This window comes from Schistocerca nitens, chromosome 8, assembly GCF_023898315.1.
Source record: "Schistocerca nitens isolate TAMUIC-IGC-003100 chromosome 8, iqSchNite1.1, whole genome shotgun sequence".
NCBI lineage: Eukaryota > Metazoa > Arthropoda > Insecta > Orthoptera > Acrididae > Schistocerca > Schistocerca nitens.
Genome location: NC_064621.1, coordinates 6,390,812 through 6,411,933, shown reverse-complemented (window position 1 = coordinate 6,411,933; position 21,122 = coordinate 6,390,812).

Genomic DNA, 21,122 nt, shown 5'->3' with positions numbered 1-21,122 from the left:
TTGTGTATCTTATATTTAATTGCGATGCAATTTCTGTGTTTCATCGTCAATGGGAAGGTCCAAGGGAGACAGTTAACCTGCAGAGGTGCATCAGAATGTAAAACGGGTGACACAGGAAACGCTCAAAGCATAGACAGTAGGAAGACTCAGTCTTCCTGTCCTTAAGTCGGCATTGTGTCTCTTATCTTCAATTCCGATGCAATTTCTGTGTTTCATCGTCAATGGGAAGGTCCAAGGGATACAGTAAACCTGCAGAGGCGCATCGGAATGTAAAAGTAGTGACACAGGAAACGCTCAAAACATACACATTAGGAAGACTCAGTCTTACTGTACTTAAGTCGGCATTGTGTCTCTTATATTTAATTCCGATGCAATTTCTGTGTTTCATCGTCAATGGGGAGGTCCAAGGGATACAGTAAACCTGCAGAGGTGCAACGGAATGTAAAACTAGTGACACAGGAAACTCTCAAAACAATGACAGTAAGAAGACTCAGTTTTCTTGTACTTAAGTCGGCGTTGTGTCTCTTATATTTAATTCCGATGCAATTTCTGTGTTTCATCGTCAATGGGAAGGTCCAAGGGAGACAGTTAACCTGCAGAGGTGCATCAGAATGTAAAACGGGTGACACAGGAAACGCTCAAAACATAGACAGTAGGAAGACTCAGTCTTCCTGTCCTTAAGTCGCCATTGTCTCTTATCTTTAATTCCGATGCAATTTCTGTGTTTCATCGTCAATGGGAAGGTCCAAGGGATACAGTAAACCTGCAGAGGCGCATCGGAATGTAAAACTAGTGACACAGGAAACGCTCAAAACAAAGACATTAGGAAAACTCGGTCTTCCTGGACTTAAGTCGGCATTGTGTCTCTTATATTTAATTCCGATGCAAATTCTGTGTTTCATCGTCAATGGGGAGGTCCAAGGGATACAGTAAACCTGCAGAGGTGCAACGGAATGTAAAACTAGTGACACAGGAAACGCTCAAAACATTGACCGTAAGAAGACTCAGTTTTCTTGTACTTAAGTCGGCGTTGTGTCTCTTATATTTAATTCCGATGCAATTTCTGTGTTTCAACGTCAATGGGAAGGTCCAAGGGATACTGTATACCTGCAGAGGTCCATCGGAATGTAAAACTTGTGACACAGGAAACGATCAAAACATAGACAGTAGGAAGACTCAGTCCTCCTGTACTTAAGTCGGCATTGTGTCTCTTATATTTAATTTAGATGCAATTTGTGTGTTTCATCGCCAATGGGAAGGTCCAGGGGATGCAGTAAATCTGCAGAGGTGCATCGGAATGTAAAACTGGTGACACAGGAATCGCTCAAAACATTGACTGTAAGAAGACTGTTTTCTTGTACTTAAGTCGGCATTGTGTCTCTTATATTTAATTCCGATGCAATTTCTGAATTTCATCGTCACTGTGAAGGTCTAAGGGATACAGTAAACCTGTATAGGTGCATCGCAATGTAAAACTGGTGACACAGGAAACGCTCAATTTATAGACAGTAGGATGACTCATTCTTCCTGTGCTTAAGTCGGCATTGTGTATCTTATATTTCATTCCGATGCAATTTCTGTGTTTCATCGTCAATGGGAAGGTCCAAGGGATACAGTAAACCTGCAGAGGTGCATCAGAATGTAAAACTGGTGACACAGGAAACGCTCAAAACATAGACAGTAGGAAGACTCAGTCTTCCTGTACTTAAGTCGGCATTGTGTCTCTTATATTTAATTCCGATGCAATTTCTGTGTTTCATCGTCAATGGGAAGGTCCAAGGGATACAGTTAACCTGCAGAGGTACATCGGAATGTAAAACTAGTGACACAGGAAACGCTCAAAACATAGACAGAAGGAAGACTCAGTCTTCCTGTACTTAAGTCGGCATTGCGTCTCTTACATTTAATTCCGATGCAATTTCTGTGTTACATCGTCAATGGGAAAGTCCAAGGGATATAGTAAACCTGCAGAGGTGCATCTGAATGTAAAACTGGAGACACAGGAAACGCTCAAAACATAGACAGTAGGAAGACTTAGTCTTCCTGTACTTAAATCGGCATTGTGTCTCTTATATTTATTTCCGATGAAATTTCTGTGTTCAACGCGAATGGGAAGGTCCAAGGGATATAGTAAACCTGCAGAGGTGCATCGGAAAGTAAAACTGATGACACAGGACACGCACATAATATAGACAGTAGGAAGATTTAGTCTTCCTGTACTTAAGTCGGCATTGTGTCTCTTATATTTAATTCCGATGCAATTTCTGTGTTTCATCGTCACTGTGAAGGTCCGAGGGATACAGTCTACCTGTAGAGGTGCATCGGAATATAAAACTGGTGATACAAGAAACGCTCAAAACATAGACAGTAGGAAGAGTCAGTGTTCCTGTACTTAAGTCGGCATTGTCTCTTATATTTAATTCCGATGCAATTTCTGTGTTTCATCGTCAATGGGAAGATCCAAGGGATACAGTAACCCTGCAGAGGTGCAACGGAATGTAAAACTAGTGACACAGGAAACGCTCAAAACATAGACAGTAGGAAGACTCAGTCTTCCTGTACTTAAGTCGGCATTGTGTCTCTTATATTTATTTCCGATGAAATTTCTGTGTTTCATCGTGAATGGGAAGGTCCAAGGGATATAGTAAACCTACAGAGGTGCATCGGAAAGTAAAACTGGTGACACAGGAAACGCTCAAAACATAGACAGTAGCAAGATTTAGTCTTCGTGTACTTAAGTCGGCATTGTGTCTCTTATATTTAATTTCGATGCAACTTGTGTGTTTCATCGCCAATGGGAAGGTCCAAGGGATACACTAAACATGCAGATGTGCATCGGAATGTAAAACTGGTGACACAGGAATCGCTCAAATCATTGACTGTAAGAAGACTGTTTTCTTGTACTTAAGTCGTCATTGTGTCTCTTCTATTTAATTCCGATGCAATTTCTGTGATTCATCGTCAATGGGAAGGTCCAAGGGATACAGTAAACCTGCAGAGGTGCATCAGAATGTATAACTGGTGACAAAGGAAACGCTCAAAACATAGACAGTAGGAAGACTCAGTCTTCCTGTACTTAAGTCGGCATTATGTCTCTTATACGTAATTCCGATACAATTTCAGTGTTTCATCGTCAATGGTAAGGTCCAAGGGATACAGTAAACCTGCAGAGGTTCATCGGAATGTAAAACTAGTGACACAGGAAATGCTCAAAACATAGACAGTAGGAAGACTCAGTGTTCCTGTACTTAGGTCGGCATTGTGTCTCTTATTTTTAATTCCGATGCAATTTCTGTGTTTCATCGTCAATGGGAAGATCCAAGGGATACAGTAACCCTGCAGAGGTCCATCGGAATGTAAAACTGGTGACACAGGAAACGCTCAAAACATAGACAGTAGGAAGACCCAGTCTTCCTGACTTAAGTCGGCATTGTGTCTCTTATATTTAATTCCGATGCAATTTCTGTGTTTCATCGTCAATAGGAAGGTCCAAGGGAGACAGTTAACCTGCAGAGGTGCATCAGAATGTAAAACGTGTGACACAGGAAACGCTCAAAACAGAGACAGTAGGAAGACTCAGTCTTCCTGTCCTTAAGTCGGCTAGGGGGCTCTTATCTTTAATTCCGATGCGATTTCTGTGTTTCATCGTCAATGGGAAGGTCCAAGGGATACAGTAAACCTGCAGAGGCGCATCGGAATGTAAAACTAGTGACACAGGAAACGCTCAAAACATTGACTGTAAGAAGACTGTTTTCTTGTACTTAAGTCGGCGTTGTGTCTCTTATATTTAATTCCGATGCAATTTCTGTGTTTCATCGTCAATGGGAAGGTCCAAGGGATACAGTAAACCTGCAGAGGTCCATCGGAATGTAAAACTGGTGACACAGGAAACGCTCAAAACATAGACAGTAGGAAGACTCAGTCTTCCTGTACTTAAGTCGGCATTGTGTCTCTTATATTTAATTCCGATGCAATTTCTGTGTTTCATCGTCAATGGGGAGGTCCAAGGGATACAGTAAAACTGCAGAGGTGCAACGGAATGTAAAACTAGTGACACAGGAAACGCTCAAAAAATAGACAGTAGGAACACTCAGTCTTCCGGTACTTAAGTCGGCATTGTGTCCCTTATATTTAATTCCGATGCAATTTCTGTGTTGCATCGTCAATGGGAAGGTCCAATGGATACAATAAACCTGCAGAGGTGCATCGGAATGTAAAACAAGTGACGCAGGAAACGCTCAAAACATAGACAGTAGGAAGACTCAGTCTTCCTGTACTTAAGTCGGCATTGAGTCTCTTATATTTAATTCCGATGCAATTTCTGTGTTTCATCGTCAGTGGGAAGATCCAAGGGATACAGGAAACCTGCAGAGGTGCATCGGAATGTAAAACTGGTGACACAGGAAACGCTCAAATCATAGACAATAGGAAGACTCAGTCTCCCTGTACTTAAGTCGGCATTATGTCTCTTATATTTATTTCCGATGAAATTTCTGTGTTTCATCGTGAATGGGAAGGTCCAAGGGATATAGTTAACAAGCAGAATTGCATCGGAAAGTAAAACGGATGACACAGGAAACGCTCAAAACATAGACAGTAGGAAGACTCAGTCTTCCTGTACTTAAGTCTGCATTGTGACTCTTATATTTAATTCCGATGCAATATCTGTGATACATCGTCACTGTTAAGGTCCAAGCGATACAGTAAACATGCAGAGGTGCATCGGAATGTAAAACTGTTGACACGGAAAACACTCAAAACATACACAGTAAGAAGACCCAGTCATCCTGTTCTTAAGTCGCCACTGTGTCTCTAATATTTAATTCCGATGCAATTTCTGAGTTTCATCGTCAATGGGAAGTTCCAAGGGATACAGTAAACAGGCAGAGGTGCATCGGAATGTAAAACTGGTGACACAGGAAACGCTCAAAACATAGACCGTAAGAAGACTCAGTTTTCTTGTATTTAAGTCGGCGTTGTGTCTCTTATATTTAATTCCGATGCATTTTCTGTGTTTCATCGTCACTGTGAAGGTCCAAGGGATACATTAAACCTGTAGAGGTGCATCGGAATGTAAAACTGTTGACGCAGGAGATGCTCAAATTATAGACAGTAGGGAGTCTCAGTCTTCCTGTACTTAAGTCGGCATTGTGTGTCTTATATTTAATTGCGATGCAATTTCTGTGTTTCATCGTCAATGGGAAGGTCCAAGGTATACAGTAAACCTGCAGAGGTCCATCGGAATGTAAAACGGGTGACACAGGAAACGCTCAAAACATAGACAGTAGGAAGACTCAGTCTTCCTGTACTTAAGTCGGCATTGTGTCTCTTATATTTAATTTCGATGCAAATTCTGTGTTTCATCGTCAATGGGGAGGTCCAAGGGATACAGTAAACCTGTAGAGGAGCATCGGAATGTAAAACTGGTGACGCAGGAGATGCTCAAATTATAGACAGTAGGAAGTCTCAGTCTTCCTGTACTTAAGTCGGCATTGTGTATCTTATATTTAATTGCGATGCAATTTCTGTGTTTCATCGTCAATGGGAAGGTCCAAGGGAGACAGTTAACCTGCAGAGGTGCATCAGAATGTAAAACGGGTGACACAGGAAACGCTCAAAGCATAGACAGTAGGAAGACTCAGTCTTCCTGTCCTTAAGTCGGCATTGTGTCTCTTATCTTCAATTCCGATGCAATTTCTGTGTTTCATCGTCAATGGGAAGGTCCAAGGGATACAGTAAACCTGCAGAGGCGCATCGGAATGTAAAAGTAGTGACACAGGAAACTCTCAAAACAATGACAGTAAGAAGACTCAGTTTTCTTGTACTTAAGTCGGCGTTGTGTCTCTTATATTTAATTCCGATGCAATTTCTGTGTTTCATCGTCAATGGGAAGGTCCAAGGGATACAGTAAACCTGCAGAGGTGCATCAGAATGTAAAACTGGTGACACAGGAAACGCACAAAACATAGACAGTAGGAAGACTCAGTCTTCCTGTACTTAAGTCGGCATTGTGTATATTATATTTAATTGCGATGCAATTTCTGTGTTTCATCGTCAATGGGGAGGTCCAAGGGATACTGTATACCTGCAGAGGTCCATCGGAATGTAAAACTTGTGACACAGGAAACGATCAAAACATAGACAGTAGGAAGACTCAGTCCTCCTGTACTTAAGTCGGCATTGTGTCTCTTATATTTAATTTAGATGCAATTTGTGTGTTTCATCGCCAATGGGAAGGTCCAGGAGATGCAGTAAATCTGCAGAGGTGCATCGGAATGTAAAACTGGTGACACAGGAATCGCTCAAAACATTGACTGTAAGAAGACTGTTTTCTTGTACTTAAGTCGGCATTGTGTCTCTTATATTTAATTCCGATGCAATTTCTGAATTTCATCGTCACTGTGAAGGTCTAAGGAATACAGTAAACCTGTATAGGTGCATCGGAATGTAAAACTGGTGACACAGGAAACGCTCAATTTATAGACAGTAGGATGACTCATTCTTCCTGTGCTTAAGTCGGCATTGTGTCTCTTATATTTAATTCCGACGCAATTTCTGTGTTTCATCGTCAATGGGAAGGTCCAAGGGATACAGTAAACGTGCAGAGGTGCATCAGAATGTAAAACTGGTGACACAGGAAACGCTCAAAACATAGACAGTAGGAAGACTCAGTCTTCCTGTACTTAAGTCGGCATTGTGTCTCTTATAATTAATTCCGATGCAATTTCTGTGTTTCATCGTCAATGGGAAGGTCCAAGGGATACAGTTAACCTGCAGAGGTACATCGGAATGTAAAACTAGTGACACAGGAAACGCTCAAAACATAGACAGAAGGAAGACTCAGTCTTCCTGTACTTAAGTCGGCATTGCGTCTCTTACATTTAATTCCGATGCAATTTCTGTGTTTCATCGTCAATGGGAAAGTCCAAGGGATACAGTAAACCTGCAGAGGTGCATCTGAATGTAAAACTGGAGACACAGGAAACGCTCAAAACATAGACAGTAGGAAGACTTAGTCTTCCTGTACTTAAATCGGCATTGTGTCTCTTATATTTATTTCCGATGAAATTTCTGTGTTTCATCGTGAATGGGAAGGTCCAAGGGATATAGTAAACCTGCAGAGGTGCATCGGAAAGTAAAACTGATGACACAGGACACGCACATAACATAGACAGTAGGAAGACTTAGTCTTCCTGTACTTAAGTCGGCATTGTGTCTCTTATATTTAATTCCGATGCAATTTCTGTGTTTCATCGTCACTGTGAAGGTCCTAGGGATACAGTCAACCTGTAGAGGTGCATCGGAATGTAAAACTGGTGATACAGGAAACGCTCAAAACATAGACAGTAGGAAGAGTCAGTGTTCCTGTACTTAAGTCGGCATTGGTTCTCTTATATTTAATTCCGATGCAATTTCTGTGTTTCATCGTCAATGGGTAGATCCAAGGGATACAGTAACCCTGCAGAGGTGCAACGGAATGTAGAACTAGTGACACAGGAAACGCTCAAAACATAGACAGTAGGAAGACTCAGTCTTCCTGTACTTAAGTCGGCATTGTGTCTCTTATATTTATTTCCGATGAAATTTCTGTGTTTCATCGTGAATGGGAAGGTCCAAGGGATATAGTAAACCTGCAGAGGTGCATCGGAAAGTAAAATTGGTGACACAGGACGCTCAAAACATAGACAGTAGCAAGATTTAGTCTTCGTGTACTTAAGTCGGCATTGTGTCTCTTATATTTAATTTCGATGCAATTTGTGTGTTTCATCGCCAATGGGAAGGTCCAAGGGATACACTAAACATGCAGAGGTGCATCGGAATGTAAAACTGGTGACACAGGAATCGCTCAAATCATTGACTGTAAGAAGACTGTTTTCTTGTACTTAAGTCGTCATTGTGTCTCTTCTATTTAATTCCGATGCAATTTCTGTGATTCATCGTCAATCGGAAGGTCCAAGGGATACAGTAAACCTGCAGAGGTGCATCAGAATGTGAAACTGGTGACACAGGAAAAGCTCAAAACATAGACAGTAGGAAGACTCAGTCTTCCTGTACTTAAGTCGGCATTGTGTCTCTTATATTTAATTCCGATGCAATTTCTGTGTTTCATCGTCAATGGGAAGGTCCAAGGGATACAGTTTACCTGCAGAGGTACATCGGAATGTCAAACTAGTGACACAGGATACGCTCAAAACATAGACAGTAGGAAGACTAAGTCTTCCTGTACTTAAGTCGGCATTGCGTCTCTTACATTTAATTCCGATGCAATTTCTGTGTTTCATCATCAATGGGAAAGTCCAAGGGATACAGTAAACCTGCAGAGGTGCATCTGAATGTAAAACTGGAGACACAGGAAACGCTCAAAACATAGACAGTAGGAAGACTTAGTCTTCCTGTACTTAAATCGGCATTGTGTCTCTTATATTTATTTCCGATGAAATTTCTTTGTTTCATCGTCAATGGGAAGGTCCAAGGGATACAGTAAACCTGCAGAGGTGCATCGGAAAGTAAAACTGATGACACAGGACACGCTCATAACATAGACAGTAGGAAGACTTAGTCTTCCTGTACTTAAGTCGGCATTGTGTCTCTTATATTTAATTCCGATGCAATTTCTGTGTTTCATCGTCACTGTGAAGTTCCGAGGGATACAGTCAACCTGTAGAGGTGCATCGGAATGTAAAACTGGTGACACAGGAATCGCTCAAAACATAGACATTAGGAAAACTCAGTCTTCCTGTACTTAAGTCGGCATTGTGTCTCTTATATTTAATTCCGATGCAAATTCTGTGTTTCATCGTCAATGGGGAGGTCCAAGGGATACAGTAAAGCTGCAGAGGTGCAACGGAATGTAAAACTAGTGACACAGGAAACGCTCAAAACATTGACCGTAAGAAGACTCAGTTTTCTTGTACTTAAGTCGGCGTTGTGTCTCTTATATTTAATTCCGATGCAATTTCTGTGTTTCATCGTCAATGGGAAGGTCCAAGGGATACTGTATACCTGCAGAGGTCCATCGGAATGTAAAACTTGTGACACAGGAAACGATCAAACATAGACAGTAGGAAGACTCAGTCCTCCTGTACTTAAGTCGGCATTGTGTCTCTTATATTTAATTTAGATGCAATTTGTGTGTTTCATCGCCAATGGGAAGGTCCAGGGGATGCAGTAAAACTGCAGAGGTGCATCGGAATGTAAAACTGGTGACACAGGAATCGCTCAAAACATTGACTGTAAGAAGACTGTTTTCTTGTACTTAAGTCGGCATTGTGTCTCTTATATTTAATTCCGATGCAATTTCTGAATTTCATCGTCACTGTGAAGTTCCAAGGGATACAGTAAACCTCTATAGGAGCATCGGAATGTAAAACTGGTGACACAGGAAACGCTCAATTTATAGACAGTAGGATGACTCATTCTTCCTGTGCTTAAGTCGGCATTGTGTCTCTTATATTTAATTCCGATGCAATTTCTGTGTTTCATCGTCAATGGGAAGGTCCAAGGGATACAGTAAACCTGCAGAGGTGCATCAGAATGTAAAACTGGTGACACAGGAAACGCTCAAAACATAGACAGTAGGAGGACTCAGTCTTCCTGTACTTAAGTCGGCATTGTGTCTCTTATATTTAATTCCGATGCAATTTCTGTGTTTCATCGTCAATGGGAAGGTCCAAGGGATACAGTTAACCTGCAGAGGTACATCGGAATGTAAAACTAGTGACACAGGAAACGCTCAAAACATAGACAGAAGGAAGACTCAGTCTTCCTGTACTTAAATCGGCATTGTGTCTCTTATATTTATTTCCGATGAAATTTCTGTGTTTCATCGTGAATGGGAAGGTCCAAGGGATATAGTAAACCTGCAGAGGTGCATCGGAAAGTAAAACTGAGGACACAGGACACGCACATAATATAGACAGTAGGAAGACTTAGTCTTCCTGTACTTAAGTCGGCATTGTGTCTCTTATATTTAATTCCGATGCAATTTCTGTGTTTCATCGTCACTGTGAAGGTCCGAGGGATACAGTCAACCTGTAGAGGTGCATCGGAATGTAAAACTGGTGATACAGGAAACGCTCAAAACATAGACAGTAGGAAGAGTCAGTGTTCCTGTACTTAAGTCGGCATTGTGTCTCTTATATTTAATTCCGATGCAATTTCTGTGTTTCATCGTCAATGGGAAGATCCAAGGGATACAGTAACCCTGCAGAGGTGCAACGGAATGTAAAACTAGTGACACAGGAAACGCTCAAAACATAGACAGTAGGAAGACTCAGTCTTCCTGTACTTAAGTCGGCATTGTGTCTCTTATATTTATTTCCGATGAAATTTCTGTGTTTCATCGTGAATGGGAAGGTCCAAGGGATATAGAAACCTACAGAGTTGCATCGGAAAGTAAAACTGGTGACACAGGAAAGGCTCAAAACATAGACAGTAGCAAGATTTAGTCTTCCTGTACTTAAGTCGGCATTGTGTCTCTTATATTTAATTTCGATGCAACTTGTGTGTTTCATCGCCAATGGGAAGGTCCAAGGGATACACTAAACATGCAGAGGTGCATCGGAATGTAAAACTGTTGACACGGGAAACGCTCAAATCATAGACAGTAGGAAGACTCAGTGTTCCTGTACTTAAGTCGGCATTGTGTCTCTTATTTTTAATTCCGATGCAATTTCTGTGTTTCATCGTCAATGGGAAGATCCAAGGGATACAGTAACCCTGCAGAGGTCCATCGGAATGTAAAACTGGTGACACAGGAAACGCTCAAAACATAGACAGTAGGAAGACCCAGTCTTCCTGACTTAAGTCGGCATTGTGTCTCTTATATTTAATTCCGATGCAATTTCTGTGTTTCATCGTCAATAGGAAGGTCCAAGGGAGACAGTTAACCTGCAGAGGTGCATCAGAATGTAAAACGTGTGACACAGGAAACGCTCAAAACATAGACAGTAGGAGGACTCAGTCTTCCTGTCCTTAAGTCGGCTAGGGGGCTCTTATCTTTAATTCCGATGCAATTTCTGTGTTTCATCGTCAATGGGAAGGTCCAAGGGATACAGTAAACCTGCAGAGGCGCATCGGAATGTAAAACTAGTGACACAGGAAACGCTCAAAACATTGACTGTAAGAAGACTGTTTTCTTGTACTTAAGTCGGCGTTGTGTCTCTTATATTTAATTCCGATGCAATTTCTGTGTTTCATCGTCAATGGGAAGGTCCAAGGGATACAGTAAACCTGCAGAGGTGCAACGGAATGTAAAACTAGTGACACAGGAAACGCTCAAAAAATAGACAGTAGGAAGACTCAGTCTTCCGGTACTTAAGTCGGCATTGTGTCTCTTATATTTAATTCCGATGCAATTTCTGTGTTTCATTGTCAATGGGAAGGTCCAAGGGATACAATAAACCTGCAGAGGTGCATCGGAATGTAAAACAAGTGACGCAGGAAACGCTCAAAACATAGACAGTAGGAAGACTCAGTCTTCCTGTACTTAAGTCGGCATTGTGACTCTTATATTTAATTCCGATGCAATATCTGTGATTCATCGTCACTGTTAAGGTCCAAGGGATACATTAAACCTGTAGAGGTGCATCGGAATGTAAAACTGTTGACGCAGGAGATGCTCAAATTATAGACAGTAGGGAGTCTCAGTCTTCCTGTACTTAAGTCGGCATTGTGTGTCTTATATTTAATTGCGATGCAATTTCTGTGTTTCATCGTCAATGGGAAGGTCCAAGGGATACAGTAAACCTGAAGAGGTGCAACAGAATGTAAAACTGGTGACACAGGAAACGCTCAAAACATAGACAGTAGGAAGACTCAGTCTTCCTGTACTTAAGTCGGCATTGTGTCTCTTATATTTAATTTCGATGCGAATTCTGTGTTTCATCGTCAATGGGGAGGTCCAAGGGATACAGTAAACCTGGAGAGGTGCATCGGAATGTAAAACTGGTGACGCAGGAATCGCTCAAAACATTGACTGTAAGAAGACTGTTTTCTTGTACTTAAGTCGGCATTGTGTCTCTTATATTTAATTCCGATGCAATTTCTGAATTTCATCGTCACTGTGAAGGTCTAAGGGATACAGTAAACCTGTATAGGTGCATCGGAATGTAAAACTGGTGACACAGGAAACGCTCAATTTATAGACAGTAGGATGACTCATTCTTCCTGTGCTTAAGTCGGCATTGTGTCTCTTATATTTAATTCCGATGCAATTTCTGTGTTTCATCGTCAATGGGAAGGTCCAAGGGATACAGTAAACCTGCAGAGGTGCATCAGAATGTAAAACTGGTGACACAGGAAACGCTCAAAACATAGACAGTAGGAAGACTCAGTCTTCCTGTACTTAAATCGGCATTGTGTCTCTTATATTTAATTCCGATGCAATTTCTGTGTTTCATCTCAATGGGAAGGTCCAAGGGATACAGTTAACCTGCAGAGGTGCATCAGAATGTAAAACGGGTGACACAGGAAACGCTCAAAGCATAGACAGTAGGAAGACTCAGTCTTCCTGTCCTTAAGTCGGCATTGTGTCTCTTATCTTTAAATCCGATGCAATTTCTGTGTTTCATCGTCAATGGGAAGGTCCAAGGGATACAGTAAACCTGCAGAGGCGCATCGGAATGTAAAAGTAGTGACACAGGAAACGCTCAAAACATACACATTAGGAAGACTCAGTCTTACTGTACTTAAGTCGGCATTGTGTCTCTTATATTTAATTCCGATGCAAATTCTGGGTTTCATCGTCAATGGGGAGGTCCAAGGGATACAGTAAACCTGCAGAGGTGCATGGAATGTAAAACTAGTGACACAGGAAACTCTCAAAACAATGACAGTAAGAAGACTCAGTTTTCTTGTACTTAAGTCGGCATTGTGTATATTATATTTAATTGCGATGCAATTTCTGTGTTTCATCGTCAATGGGGAGGTCCAAGGGATACTGTATACCTGCAGAGGTCCATCGGAATGTAAAACTTGTGACACAGGAAACGATCAAAACATAGACAGTAGGAAGACTCAGTCCTCCTGTACTTAAGTCGGCATTGTGTCTCTTATATTTAATTTAGATGCAATTTGTGTGTTTCATCGCCAATGGGAAGGTCCAGGGGATGCAGTAAATCTGCAGAGGTGCATCGGAATGTAAAACTGGTGACACAGGAATCGCTCAAAACATTGACTGTAAGAAGACTGTTTTCTTGTACTTAAGTCGGCATTGTGTCTCTTATATTTAATTCCGATGCAATTTCTGAATTTCATCGTCACTGTGAAGGTCTAAGGGATACAGTAAACCTGTATAGGTGCATCGGAATGTAAAACTGGTGACACAGGAAACGCTCAATTTATAGACAGTAGGATGACTCATTCTTCCTGTGCTTAAGTCGGCATTGTGTCTCTTATATTTAATTCCGATGCAATTTCTGTGTTTCATCGTCAATGGGAAGGTCCAAGGGATACAGTAAACCTGCAGAGGTGCATCAGAATGTAAAACTGGTGACACAGGAAACGCTCAAAACATAGACAGTAGGAAGACTCAGTCTTCCTGTACTTAAGTCGGCATTGTGTCTCTTATATTTAATTCCGATGCAATTTCTGTGTTTCATCTCAATGGGAAGGTCCAAGGGATACAGTTAACCTGCAGAGGTACATCGGAATGTAAAACTAGTGACACAGGAAACGCTCAAAACATAGACAGAAGGAAGACTCAGTCTTCCTGTACTTAAGTCACATTGCGTCTCTTACATTTAATTCCGATGCAATTTCTGTGTTTCATCGTCAATGGGAAAGTCCAAGGGATACAGTAAACCTGCAGAGGTGCATCTGAATGTAAAACTGGAGACACAGGAAACGCTCAAAACATAGACAGTAGGAAGACTTAGTCTTCCTGTACTTAAATCGGCATTGTGTCTCTTATATTTATTTCCGATGAAATTTCTGTGTTTCATCGTGAATGGGAAGGTCCAAGGGATATAGTAAACCTGCAGAGGTGCATCGGAAAGTAAAACTGATGACACAGGACACGCACATAACATAGACAGTAGGAAGACTTAGTCTTCCTGTACTTAAGTCGGCATTGTGTCTCTTATATTTATTTCCGATGCAATTTCTGTGTTTCATCGTCACTGTGAAGGTCCGAGGGATACAGTCAACCTGTAGAGGTGCATCGGAATGTAAAACTGGTGATACAGGAAACGCTCAAAACATAGACAGTAGGAAGAGTCAGTGTTCCTGTACTTAAGTCGGCATTGTGTCGCTTATATTTAATTCCGATGCAATTTCTGTGTTTCATCGTCAATGGGAAGATCCAAGGGATACAGTAACCCTGCAGAGGTGCAACGGAATGTAAAACTAGTGACACAGGAAACGCTCAAAACATAGACAGTAGGAAGACTCAGTCTTCCTGTACTTAAGTCGGCATTGTGTCTCTTATATTTATTTCCGATGAAATTTCTGTGTTTCATCGTGAATGGGAAGGTCCAAGGGATATAGTAAACCTGCAGAGGTGCATCGGAAAGTAAAACTGGTGACACAGGACGCTCAAAACATAGACAGTAGCAAGATTTAGTCTTCGTGTACTTAAGTCGGCATTGTGTCTCTTATATTTAATTTCGATGCAATTTGTGTGTTTCATCGCCAATGGGAAGGTCCAAGGGATACACTAAACATGCAGAGGTGCATCGGAATGTAAAACTGGTGACACAGGAATCGCTCAAATCATTGACTGTAAGAAGACTGTTTTCTTGTACTTAAGTCGTCATTGTGTCTCTTCTATTTAATTCCGATGCAATTTCTGTGATTCATCGTCAATGGGAAGGTCCAAGGGATACAGTAAACCTGCAGAGGTGCATCAGAATGTAAAACTGGTGACACAGGAAACGCTCAAAACATAGACAGTAGGAAGACTCAGTCATCCTGTACTTAAGTCGGCATTATGTCTCTTATACTTAAATCCGATACAATTTCAGTGTTTCATCGTCAATGGTAAGGTCCAAGGGATACAGTAAACCTGCAGAGGTGCATCGGAATGTAAAACTAGTGACACAGGAAATGCTCAAAACATAGACAGCAGGAAGACCCAGTCTTCCTGACTTAAGTCGGCATTGTGTCTCTTATATTTAATTCCGATGCAATTTCTGTGTTTCATCGTCACTGTGAAGGTCCGAGGGATACAGTCAACCTGTAGAGGTGCATCGGAATGTAAAACTGGTGACACAGGAAACGCTCAAAACATAGACAGTTGGAAGACTCAGTGTTCCTGTACATAAGTCGGCATTGTGTCTCTTATTTTTAATTCCGATGCAATTTCTGTGTTTCATCGCCAATGGGAAGATCCAAGGGATACAGTAACCCTGCAGAGGTCCATCGGAATGTAAAACTGGTGACACAGGAAACGCTCAAAACATAAACAGTAGGAAGACCCAGTCTTCCTGACTTAAGTCGGCATTGTGTCTCTTATATTTAATTCCGATGCAATTTCTGTGTTTCATCGTCAATGGGAAGGTCCAAGGGATACAGTAAACCTGCAGAGGCGCATCGGAATGTAAAACTAGTGACACAGGAAACGCTCAAAACATAAACAGTAGGAAGACCCAGTCTTCCTGACTTAAGTCGGCATTGTGTCTCTTATATTTAATTCCGATGCAATTTCTGTGTTTCATCGTCAATGGGGAGGACCAAGGGATACAGTAAACCTGCAGAGGTGCAACGGAATGTAAAACTAGTGACACAGGAAACGCTCAAAAAATAAACAGTAGGAAGACTCAGTCATCCGGTACTTAAGTCGGCATTGTGTCTCTTATATTTAATTCCGATGCAATTTCTGTGTTTCATCGTCAATGGGAAGGTCCAAGGGATACAATAAACCTGCAGAGGTGCATCGGAATGTAAAACATGTGATGCAGGAAACGCTCAAAACATAGACAGTAGGAAGACTCAGTCTTCCTGTACTTAAGTCGGCATTGAGTCTCTTATATTTAATTCCGATGCAATTTCTGTGATTCATCGTCAATGGGAAGATCCAAGGGATACAGGAAACCTGCAGAGGTGCATCGGAATGTAAAACTGGTGACACAGGAAACGCTCAAATCATAGACAATAGGAAGACTCAGTCTCCCTGTACTTAAGTCGGCATTATGGCTCTTATACTTATTTCCGATGAAATTTCTGTGTTTCATCGTGAATGGGAAGGTCCAAGGGATATAGTTAACAAGCAGAATTGCATCGGAAAGTAAAACTGATGACACAGGAAACGCTCAAAACATAGACAGTAGGAAGACTCAGTCTTCCTGTACTTAAGTCTGCATTGTGACTCTTATATTTCATTCCGATGCAATATCTGTGATTCAATGTCACTGTTAAGGTCCAAGGGATACAGTAAACATGCAGACATGCATCGGAATGTAGAACTGTTGACACGGGAAACACTCAAAACATACACAGTAAGAAGACCCAGTCATCCTGTTCTTAAGTCGGCACTGTGTCTCTAATATTTAATTCCGATGCAATTTCTGTGTTTCATCGTCAATGGGAAGTTCCAAGGGATACAGTAAACAGGCAGAGGTGCATCGGAATGTAAAACTGGTGACACAGGAAACGCTCAAAACATAGACCGTAAGAAGACTCAGTTTTCTTGTATTTAAGTCGGCGTTGTGTCTCTTATATTTAATTCCGATGCAATTTCTGTGTTTCATCGTCACTGTGAAGGTCCAAGGGATACAGTAAACCTGTAGAGGTGCATCGGAATGTAAAACTGTTGACGCAGGAGATGCTCAAATTATAGACAGTAGGAAGTCTCAGTCTTCCTGTTCTTAAGTCGGCATTGTGTGTCTTATATGTAATTGCGATGCAATTTCTGTGTTTCATCGTCAATGGGAAGGTCCAAGGTATACAGTAAACCTGCAGAGGTCCATCGGAATGTAAAACTGGTGACACAGGAAACGCTCAATTTATAGACAGTAGGATGACTCATTCTTCCTGTGCTTAAGTCGGCATTGTGTCTCATATATTTCATTCCGATGCAATTTCTGTGTTTCATCGTCAATGGGAAGGCCCAAGGGATACAGTAAACCTGCAGAGCTGCATCAGAATGTGAAACTGGTGACACAGGAAAAGCTCAAAACATAGACAGTAGGAAGACTCAGTCTTCCTGACTTAAGTCGGCATTGTGTCTCTTATATTTAATTCCGATGCAATTTCTGTGTTTCATCGTCAATGGGAAGGTCCAAGGGATACAGTTTACCTGCAGAGGTACATCGGAATGTAAAACTAGTGACACAGGAAACGCTCAAAACATAGACAGTAGGAAGACTAAGTCTTCCTGTACTTAAGTCGGCATTGCGTCTCTTACATTTAATTCCGATGCAATTTCTGTGTTTCATCATCAATGGGAAAGTCCAAGGGATACAGTAAACCTGCAGAGGTGCATCTGAATGTAAAACTGGAGACACAGGAAACGCTCAAAACATAGACAGTAGGAAGACTTAGTCTTCCTGTACTTAAATCGGCATTGTGTCTCTTATATTTATTTCCGATGAAATTTCTTTGTTTCATCGTCAATGGGAAGGTCCAAGGGATACAGTAAACCTGCAGAGGTGCATCGGAAAGTAAAACTGATGACACAGGACACGCTCATATCATAGACAGTAGGAAGACTTAGTCTTCCTGTACTTAAGTCGGCCTTGTGTCTCTTATATTTAATTCCGATGCAATTTCTGTGTTTCATCGTCACTGTGAAGTTCCGAGGGATACAGTCAACCTGTAGAGGTGCATCGGAATGTAAAACTGGTGACACAGGAAACGCTCAAAACATAGACAGTAGGGAGACTCAGTGTTCCTGTACTTAAGTCGGCATTGTGTCTCTCATATTTAATTCCGATGCAATTTCTGTGTTTCATCGTCAATGGGAAGATCCAAGGGATACAGTAACCCTTGCAGAGGTGCAACGGAATGTAAAACTTGTGGCACAGGAAACGCTCAAGACATAGACAGTAGGAAGACTCAGTCTTCCTGTACTTAAGTCGGCATTGTGTCTCTTATATTTATTTCCGATAAAATTTCTGTGTTTCAACGTGAATGGGAAGGTCCAAGGGATATAGTAAACCTGCAGAGGTGCATCGGAAAGTAAAACTGATGACACAGGATACGCTCAAAACATAGACAGTAGCAAGATTTAGTCTTCGTGTACTTAAGTCGGCATTGTGTCTCTTATATTTAATTTCGATTCAATTTGTGTGTTTCTTCGCCAATGGGAAGGTCCAAGGGATACACTAAACATGCAGAGGTGCATCGGAATGTAAAACTGGTGACACAGGAAACGCTCAAAACATTGACTGTAAGAAGACTGTTTTCTTGTACTTAAGTCGTCATTGTGTCTCTTCTATTTAATTCCGATGCAATTTCTGTGTTTCATCGTCAATGGGAAGGTCCAAGGGATACAGTAAACCTGCAGAGGTGCATCAGAATGTAAAACTGGTGACACAGGAATCGCTCAAAACATAGACAGTAGGAAGACTCAGTCTTCCTGTACTTAAGTCGGCATTGTGTCTCTTATATTTAATTCCGATGCAATTTCTGTGTTTCATCGTCAGTGGGAAGGTCCAAGGGATACAGTAACCTGCAGAGGTGCATCGGAATGTAAAACTCATGACACCGGAAACGCTGAAAACATAGACGGTAGGAAGACTCAGTCTTCCTGTACTGAAGTCTGCATTGTGTCTCTTATATTTATTTCCGATGAAATTTCTGTGTTTCATCGTGAATGGGAAGGTACAAGGGATATAGTAAACCTGCAGAGGTGCAACACAAAGTAAAACTGATGACACAGGAAACGCTGAAAACATAGGCAGTAGGAGGAGTTAGTCTTCCTGTACTTAAGTCGGCATTGTGTCTCTTATATTTAATTCCGATGCAATTTCTGTGTTTCATCGTCAATGGGAAGGTCCAAGGGAGACAGTTAACCTGCAGAGGTGCATCAGAATGTAAAACGGGTGATACAGGAAACGCTCAAAACATAGACAGTAGGAAGACTCAGTCTTCCTGTCCTTAAGTCGGCATTGTGTCTCTTATATTTAATTCCGACGCAATTTCTGTGTTTCATCGTCAATGGGGAGGTCCAAGGGATACAGTAAACCTGCAGAGGTGCAACGGAATGTAAAACTAGTGACACAGGAAACGCTCAAAACATTGACCGTAAGAAGACACAGTTTTCTTGTACTTAAGTCGGCGTTGTGACTCTTATATTTAATTCCGATGCAATTTCTGTGTTTCATCGTCAATGGGAAGGTCCAAGGGATACTGTAAACCTGCAGAGGTCCATCGGAATGTAAAACTTGTGACACAGGATACGATCAAAACATAGACAGTAGGAAGACTCAGTCCTCCTGTACTTAAGTCGGCATTGTGTCTCTTATATTTAATTTCGATGCAATTTGTGTGTTTCATCGATAATGGGAAGGTCCAGGGGATGCAGTAAATCTGCAGAGGTGCATCGGAATGTAAAACTGGTGACACAGGAAACGCTCAAATCATTGACTGTAAGAAGACTGTTTTCTTGTACTTAAGTCGGCATTGTGTCTCTTATATTTAATTCCGATGCAATTTCTGAGTTTCATCGTCACTGTGAAGGTCCAAGGGATACAGTAAACCTGTAGAAGTGCATCGGAATGTAAAACTGGTGACACAGGAAACGCTCAATTTATAGACAGTAGGATGACTCATTCTTCCTGTGCTTAAGTCGTCATTGTGTCTCTTATATTTAATTCCGATGCAATTTCTGTGTTTCATCGTCAATGGGAAGGTCCAAGGGATACAGTAAACCTGCAGAGGTGCATCAGAATGTAAAACTGGTGACACAGGAAACGCTCAAAACATAGACAGTAGGAAGACTCAGTCTTCCTGTACTTAAGTCGGCAGTGTGTCTCTTATATTTAATTCCGATGCAATTTCTGTATTTCATCCTCAATGGGAAGGTCCAAGGGATACAGTTAACCTGCAGAGGTACATCGGAATGTAAAACTAGTGACACAGGAAAAGCTCAAAACATAGACAGTAGGAAGACTCAGTCTTCCTGTACTTAAGTCGGCATTGCGTCTCTTACATTTAATTCCGATGCAATTTCTGTGTTTCATCGTCAATGGGAAAGTCCAAGGGATACAGTCAACCTGTAGAGGTGTATCGGAATGTAAAACTGGTGACACAGGAAACGCTCAAATCATAGACAGTAGGAAGACTCAGTGTTCCTGTACTTAAGTCGGCATTGTGTCTCTTATATTTAATTCCGATGCAATTTCTGTGTTTCATCGTCAATGGGAAGATCCAAGGGATACAGTAACCCTGCAGAGGTGCAACGGAATGTAAAACTAGTGACACAGGAAACGCTCAAAACATAGACAGTAGGAAGACTCAGTCTTCCTGTACTTAAGTCGGCATTGTGTCTCTTATATTTATTTCCGATGAAATTTCTGTGTTTCATCGTGAATGGGAAGTTCCAAGGGATATAGTAAACCTGCAGAGGTGCATCGGAAAGTAAAACTGATGACACAGGATACGCTCAAAACATAGACAGTAGCAAGATTTAGTCTTCGTGTACTTAAGTCGGCATTGTGTCTCTTATATTTAATTTCGATGCAATTTGTGTGTTTCATCGCCAATGGGAAGGTCCAAGGGATACACTAAACATGCAGAGGTGCATCGGAATGTAAAACTGGTGACACAGGAATCGCTCAAAACATTGACTGTAAGAAGACTGTATTCTTGTACTTAAGTCGTCATTGTGTCTCTTCTATTTAATTCCGATGCAATTTCTGTGTTTCATCGTCAATGGGAAGGTCCAAGGGATACAGTAAACCTGCAGAGGTGCATCAGAATGTAAAACTGGTGACACAGGAAACGCTCAAAACTTAGACAGTAGGAAGACTCAGTCTTCCTGTACTCAAGTCGGCATTATGTCTCTTATACTTAATTCCGATACAATTTCAGTGTTTCATCGTCAATGGTAAGGTCCAAGGGATACAGTAAACCTGCAGAGGTGCATCGGAATGTAAAACTAGTGACACAGGAAACGCTCAAAACATAGACAGTAGGAAGACCCAGTCTTCCTGTACTTAAGTCGGCATTGTGTCTCTTAT